Source organism: Pectinophora gossypiella, chromosome 10, assembly GCF_024362695.1.
Source record: "Pectinophora gossypiella chromosome 10, ilPecGoss1.1, whole genome shotgun sequence".
NCBI classification, from domain to species: Eukaryota; Metazoa; Arthropoda; class Insecta; order Lepidoptera; family Gelechiidae; genus Pectinophora; species Pectinophora gossypiella.
In genome coordinates, this window is record NC_065413.1 from 6,620,535 (window position 1) to 6,629,359 (window position 8,825).

The following is an 8,825-nucleotide window of genomic DNA, read 5'->3' on the forward strand; positions in this document are numbered from 1 at the left end:
TAACAAAAAACTCGGCGAGGCGTGGGTACTTTGTTCACTTTGCCATATATGTACCTCTGGCTACCCCAATTGGGAAATAGTCGTGAACACGTAGTGCTTCTTACAAAATTGCGTTCCAAATAAAAATAATATATTATTCATCCCATCTATTCGAAAAACGATGATTGGTTCGTATATAAGTGCGCCCAAAATAGGTCTTTTCCCCACGAGACTTTCACGACGTATAGAAATGAGCCGTTTCCGGAAAATCTATAATAAGGCACGTTGATAAAAAAATAAAAACGGTTGAAATTAGTTTTGAATTAGGAACTTGAGCAATGTTCCTCTATAAAAATAAATTTGTGTTCCACGTAATATGTTATGATCCATGACCAAAAAAAAAAACAAGTAAACAGAACAGTTACATTATAAAACTATCATTTGAAATAGTTTTTAATTCTTGATTGCCTACGTCGTACGTTTGTGACCTTTGGGAATCCTACACTGAAATTGACGACTTCGGTTGTTTAGCTTGGGTTGTTATTTGCGTACGATCACTGTACTGTGGATGTATGGTGTAGGTAAGTACTTAATATCATAATGCGAGAATTACAATGTCTGTCACTTTATATTCACAAAACAATTTTGTCGAAAACTTCCCGAAATAGATTCCAAATTCGAAAATATTCCGGAGGAATTCCAAAATACGTGTCTGGTAACACTAGCTTTTGTTTCATATTTGATTCCCGCTTGCCGCTAATCGCGTACAGTCAAACTAATGACTACACAGATAAGATCTTGATGTGTAGCCTAATTGAGACGGATTGGAATAGGAATTTAAACTTGAATTCAGATTTAGATAGTAACTACTGTAATAAATCTTCTACGGTTCGTTACGAAAGTGTATACGTCTTTATACGTCTTTATTTTAAAACTTACAATCATAAACAGGTTTACTGTACTTATCATTTTATACAAAACCTTAATAAAATATAAGTTTGAACAATTATAAAATATCGAAAATCTGTATCGTTTACTATTAGTTATTTTATCTCTTGGAAAAATATAGGTCGTACTCATAAATTTGATCATAAACAATAGGTTATTGTCACCACGGCGGCGAGAGGCATCGTAAAATGAGATATCGCTTCGTAAATTTACAAGTTGTAGTATCTTCTACGTAAGGTTTCAAATAGAAATCCTTTTTAAAAGTAAGTATATTATATTATCCACTAGTTATTCTACAATATAATTAAATTTATCTCGTGGATCGCGTACCCGATGTTGATATTCGTTAAAAGACGAAAGTCTTTGACGTGGGTAAGCTAAAATTACCAGACATTGGCTAGACGCGATGACGGCTGTTGGACAAAGACCGTTACAGAATAGTGGCCACGGGAAGGGAAAAGTTTTACTACCTATATACCGCATTTCACCTACCTACTACAGGAAAACAAATATTCTCTGACACTATCGAATCAAAGAAGTTCCACGGGAGATTGCTAATTTGCCCGTCACACTCCTATAGTATCACGGGAAAGAAAAATCTCACATGACTCGGCTGGTAGTGACAAGCAGTAGTACCTATCGAAACAAAGGTATTTCACGCATTGGTGCATAATGCATGGAGTACTAGGTACATAGCTTATCTGTTCTATGACAAACTCTAACAGGTACATTGTATAACTCCAAATTGCAGTGTAAACATTACCCTAGATAATAATACCTACAGACACGATACATACAATGCACTGTATACTATACACAGTAGTGTTTTTGCCGGAATCCACGGTACACCAGTAGGTAATATATCAGAGGGCAACACAATAGCATAGATAGGAAGCTCTGCCGGCCCGTGCCGAGCAACAGTTAACCTAACTGTCGGCAATTTGGACCTATACGGGATGGGATAAATCGCTCTTATAAACCGAAAACCAACAATACAACAATACGGCTTATTCCCTAACCAATAATGCTCAATATCGCTCCTTAAATCAACCGGCAGATTCGACCTTTTGGAAGCAAATTAACTTAGTACCCAAAAAGAGATACAATGCAAATTCGACTTCAAAATCAGGCAGGAGAGTAGCAAGTGATTTAGAAGAAAATGGTAACATAATACTGAGTCGGTCCGACAGCGACGTCTATTGCGGGCGGAGAGTTAATGGCAGAAGTGTTATTGAAGTCAGATATTGCTCCAAAATTTGTATTGTGGTTATACCAAATGTGTCCATTTGTAGATACTGTGATGATTATAATAAACTTACAATTCAGGTATTCTTCGGGAACACTATGAGTATAATTATCGAATCAAATGGGATGCAAAAAATGTATGTAAATAGTTATTACTAGCTTTTGCCCGCGACTTCGTCCGCGTGGCGTGTTATATAAGAGAGAGATCTTTGTGTGTGTGGGAGTGCATACTTATGCAGTTTAGATTTTTTCATAAGTACATTTTTTTTTCCCAATAACTCCCATTTTTCAAAATACAGCCAAAAATAAACTTTATATTTACTAAGGTATGCATGCATGCTAGATTGAATCAATTGATTGAATTGTTTTTTTTTAATTGATTGTTCATTGAGTTTTAATTTTAATACACACTTCCTCTCTTCCCTTCAACGTTGCTGTGCCCTACAGGGTCCATGTTTTAGTTCCTATGCCTATGTAACACCCCATTGTACTACATGGAATGCAATAAATAATTTAATTGAATTGAATTGAAAATATCTATCTTACGCGGTTTCGATTTTTTCATACAAATGTTTTTTTCCCACTAACTCCCGTTTCCGTGGTAATTTTGCAATATCCTGTTGCAACTAAGCTTTAAGTTAACTAAGGTACCTGCATGCCAAATTTCAAGCGTCTAACTTAAGCGGTTTAGATTTTTCATACAAAAAGATTTTTCCGCTAATTTCCGTTCCCGTGGGAATTCCGGGAATTCCTTTCTTAGTGCACCTCTACGGTACCTAAGCTATGTCCCTTCCAAATTTCAAATGCCTACGTTTAGCCGTTCAGGCTATGCGTTGATATGTCAGTCACTGAGTCAGTCAGTTTCTCCTTTTATTTAGATTTGATTTTTTCATACAAATGTTTTTTCCCGCTAACTACCGTTCCCGTGGGAATTTTGTAATATCCTGTTGCAACTAAGCTTTAAGTTTACTAAAGTACCTGCATGCCAAATTTCAAACGTCTAACTTGAGTGGTTTAGATTTTTCATACAAAAGGATTTTCGGGAATTCCTTTCTTAGTGCACCTCTACGGTATCTAAGGTACCTGCATGCCAAATTTCAATTGTCTAACTTGAGTGGTTTAGATTTTTCATACAAAAGGATTTTCCCGCTAATTCCCGTTCCCGTGGGAATTTCGGGAATTCCTTTCTTAGTACACCTCTACGGTATCTAAGGTACCTGCATGACAAATTTCAAATATCTAACTTGAATGGTTTAGATTTTTCATACAAAAGGATTTTCCCGCTAATTCCCGTTCCCGTAAGAATTTCGGAAATTCCTTTCTTAGTACACCTCTACGGTATCTAAGGTACCTGCATGCCAAATTTCAAACGTCTAACTTGAGTGGTTTAGATTTTTCATACAAAAGGATTTTCTTGCTAATTCCCGTTCCCGTAGGATTTTCGGAAATTCCTTTCTTAGTACACCTCTACGGTATCTAAGGTACCTGCATGACAAATTTCAAACATCTAACTTGAATGGTTTAGATTTTTCATACAAAAGGATTTTCCCGCTAATTCCCGTTCTCGTGGGAATTTCGGGAATTCCTTTCTTAATGCACCTCTACGGTACCTAAGGTACCTGCATGACAAATTTCAAACGTCTAACTTGAGTGGTTTAGATTTTTCATACAAAAGGATTTTCTTGCTAATTCCCGTTCTCGTAGGAATTTCGGGAATTCCTTTCTTAGTGCACCTCTACGGTACTTAAGGTATCTGCATGCCAAATTTCAAACGTCTAACTTGAGTGGTTTAGATTTTTCATACAAAAGGATTTTCCCGCTAATTCCCGTTCCCGTAGGATTTTCGGGAATTCCTTTCTTAGTGCACCTCTACGGTATCTAAGGTACCTGTATGCCAAATTTCAAACGTCTAACTTGAGTGGTTTAGATTTTTCATACAAAAGAATTTCCCTTCACTACTCTGCTCCTATTGATTGTAGCGTGATGAAAAGTATACTATAACCTGTCCAGGAGTGTGAAGAATAATTGTACCAAGTTTCATTAAAATCCGTCCAGTAGTTTTTGTTTCTATAAGGAACATACAGACAGACAGACAGACAGACAGACAGACAGACAAAAATTTTACTGATTGCATTTTTGGCATCAGTATCGACCACTTATCACCCCCTGATAGTTATTTTGAAAAAATATTTAATGTACAGAATTGACCTCTCTACAGATTTATTATAAGTATAGATTACTAAGTAGAATGAGTGACATTGTCTAAGAAAACCAAAAGGAAAACATAACGAAAATCACCTAAACTTATCTACTGAATTATTGATGCAAATGTTATTATTGTGTCTATTCCTAAATCTAGTTATTCCCAGTTCTCTAAAACCAGCGTTGTCACAGGAAGGTAGTCCTACGTTCCATCATAATATAGGTACCTAGTTTAACAACAGTAAGCGAGCAGTTTGCCTCGGCATATCCGATACCATCCACTTTACGACCACCATAACTGTCATCGCATTTTTAAACCGAGCATTTCACCTTGTATTGCGCGGATTCTGGATAATTTCAGGGGAAAAATTTGAGGGGGAAATTTGAGGCTGTGAAACAAAAGGCATGTCTTGTCGACCCCAGTACAAGTAGTGGAGATAAGGGTCGCCTCTCGCCTCGAGGACATAATGGCTACTCCAGAGGACACTTAACTGAACAATGGACAAAGAACTGTAGGCAACCAGATAAAATAATTGTGTATCGTTTTACGCGTTGTCGTTTACTAGCGCTCCTTTTAATGGTACTTTTCTATAACAAGGTGAAGTATAAAGTTTCAAAGATTTATATAAAGGTCAGGCATGATTTACTGATTTACATAATATTTTTTGACTTATTACCATTTATCGTTTATTAAATAAAATGAAATATTTTGGAAATGTTCTCTTCAAAATGATAGAATACCTACTTATGTATTTCTATTTTTTTATTTTATATAAGTACTTAAGTAAGCGTAAGTAACAATGTGGCAGACTGGCTCGCCTAGCAAATGCTATTATATTATAAAATAATTATGGGTGAATGAGTACGTATAGCCTATCAGCATTATATTTATCATATCCATCTTAAAACTGTCACAAAAGTGTGATCGCAGATATACTTTCCAAAATAATCGATCATTCCGTCGTCTTAGGGTGTTACTATAGTAACATAATATTATATATCTATGCTTAGGGCTATATCTCACTAGGACACCATAGTGTCGCTAGCAACGTCGCATGTCAAATAAATGTATCATGTATGCAGTTGACATTAGCGTCTGTGGTTGCGCTACCATGGTGTTCTAGTGTTAGTTAGGGCCCTTACATCGTTTGTACATCGTTTTTTTCTAACACGGCCTATTGCGGTAAACGCGCTAACAGCGGTAAACGCGCTCGGTCTGCGATTGTTGAAGTTAAGCAACTTTCGCAAAGGCCGGTCATAGGATGGGTGACCACAAAAAAAAAAGTTTTCATCTCGAGCTCCTCCGTGCTTCGGAAGGCACGTTAAGCCGTTAGTCCCGGCTGCATTAGCAGTCGTTAATAACCATCAATCCGCACTGGGCCCGCGTGATGGATTAAGGTCCGATCTCCCTATCCATCCATAGGGAAGGCCCGTGCTCCAGCAGTGGGGACGTTAATGGGCTGATGATGATGATGATATCGCAAATGCTTGTGAAAATCAACTGCGAAGTAACTTGAAGATTATGTATTCAACACCATCGTCTATTAAATCCAGACCTTTAACTGAGAAGCGTACTGAGCAAGAACTTCGTATTAGTCAAGCGAGGCTAAGATTAGAGCAGTTAGTAGCCACTTGAACAACCGTCACGTACCCCGTATATCAGCGTATATGAGCACAGAGTTCAGCCAAGTTTTTAATTACATTGCAACTTCGCCCCATAAATAGTTTCCATAGAGTATGAAACCAAATAACGCTCGACTACCATTAGAGGTGAAAATCTTGTTAACATGCAGCCGGACTTCGAGAATGGTGCATAGCGTATAAGTGTCGCTTGAATAATACACTATTAGTGTTACGCATTGAGTGTTGATTGGATAATATTGTATTATTCAGGGCGTATAACACAATTTGTGGGCCTCCTGATACGCTGATTCTGTAAAGGGATGCACATTTAACTCAAGAATATACATTACTGTCCAAATGGAAGATAGCTGGTACTTGTAGCACAGGTTGTACCTATTATAAGTGCCAGCAGTGTTTTAAAATTGTTAATCTTCAGCATTATCTAATTGTACCAATTTATTAAGTTGTTTGGGACAATAAATACATATTATTATTATTATTATTATATTACATTCTGCAAGATTTAACTGATAAATTAGCTGGATTTATTTCCGTGATCTGTGGAAACAAACAATGCGAGCATTACACATTAAAAATTAAAATTCTGAAGAGCACAGCTGCCAAATATTTGCTTTTAACATTTCCTCGAACACAGAAATTACAAAAATGTTTACTTGTGGAAAAAACTGCTTTCGTCGAACAATCAATAATCACAATTACTTAAGGAAAGATTCCTTAGGTAATTGTAGGTTGGGTTTTGAGGGCTGTAAAAGGTTTGATTTAAAACATGTTGCGAGTGGGGCTGGTTAAGTTGCTACTCTTTTTTAGCATGTTGATTCATTTCTTTATGTTTTATTTCATTCTGGAAAATGTCGTAAGGAGTGTCTAATAAATAATGAAGGTGGTAGATATGGAGTCACGTTCATAATATTTCGTTAAAAATACAGGACTATAAATTCTATAACGGGCCTTATGATGTAATTTTCGATGGAAAGGAGCCTTCACAATTCTTCACCCCTTGTGGTCCGCAATAATATTAAAAGTGGTTGCTTTGTGAGGTGCTAACAAATTGGCGCGATGGCGCGGGGCGAATCGTGCCTGTGTTCTAGCTGTTGCAGTAAATATACAGATTGTTTGTAGAGAACGTCCAACTATTTTTATGCTACCTTCATATACCTGCTTGTGCTCTATACCAGAATGATAAAATACGAACTGTTCAACTAACAGTGTAAAGTTTAGTGCTTATGCTTGTTCACCTTACTTGTATTTAGTATCATCATCAGCCGTATGACGCCCACTGCTGGGCATAGGCCTCCCCCAAGGATCTCCACGACGATCGGTCCTGCGCTGCCCGCATCCAGCGGCTTCCCGCGACCTTCACCAGATCGTCGTATTTAGTATAGTATTGTATAATTAATGCTATCAGACCGATTTATACTATGTCTATTTGTGGAAACCTATAATTGGCTCCCCTGTACCTTATATATTTTTTATATGTACTATATTGTTTAAAATAGCTGTTGGTTTTCCGAAAGATAAATAAATAAATAAACACTCCCCTATCGATTTATAACTAATCACTTTAAATTACATTTTTGAAATGGTTAAGTCACAAAAGATTATTCACCTATTCCCATGGTTTGTCAAGTTGTCAGATCTTCTAGAAATAGGCTTTGCGAATTCGTTTTTTGATGAAAGAATTTGTAAATCTGAAGTGAACAACTGAACATCACAGAATCAATAAGGGTCATCCAGTCTATACGTTTCCCAAAAAAAAAAACTGTAGATGGCGCTGTACAGTTTTGTTTAACCTTCTAATTTCATGGATAACAGACATTATGTATCTTTTATCTTTGTTTTTGAGTATATATGCCCTTGTTATTACACTCAGGTACAACACCATCACCAACAACAGCCTCTGTGGTCTAGTGGCTAGAGCGTTAGGCTCACGATCTGGAGGTCCGGGTTCGATTCCCGATGGGGACATTGTCGAAATCACTTTGTGAGACTGTCCTTTGTTTGGTAAGGACTTTTCAGGCTTGAATCACCTGATTGTCCGAAAAAGTAATTAATTAAGATAAAAATTAAGACAATTCCGTGCTTCGGAAGGCACGTTAAGCTGTTGGTCCCGGCTATTAGCTGTAAAAACACCTCCACCATCCTGTAGTGGAGCAGCTTGGTGGAGTATGCTCCATACCCCCTCCGGTTGATTGAGGGGAGGCCTGTGCCCAGCAGTGGGACGTATATAGGCTGTTTATGAGACAACACCATTATTATACAATATAGATAGTAACATAATTCTATATGTATATGATATTTTTGTTTATATACTGGGTGTTAGTGACATCGTAACGAATACTGAGGGGGTTGATTCAGACCATGATTCTGAGTTAAAATCAAGTGGAATTTTCCGTCGCAAAATTCATGTTTTTTTTTTTCAGTTTCAATTCTATACTTTTGCGATGGAAAATTCCACTTGATATTAACTCAGAATAATCAGATGAATCATCCCTCTCAGTATTCGTTACGATGACACTTACACCCCGTACAAGTACATACGGTAGCCATATAAGTAGGTATGGGTGTTAGTGACACCGTAACAAATACTGAGGGGGATGGTTCAGACCATGATTCTGAGTTGATATCAAGTGGAATTTCGTGTCAAAAAATTCATGAAAATTTTTCTTTTCTTTTTAATTATTTTCCAATCCATACTTTTGCGACGGAAATTTCTACTTGATATCAACTCAGAATCATGGCCTGAACCACCCCTCAAAGTTTTCGTTACGATGTCACTAACACCCTGTATAGATAAAAATATATTTATA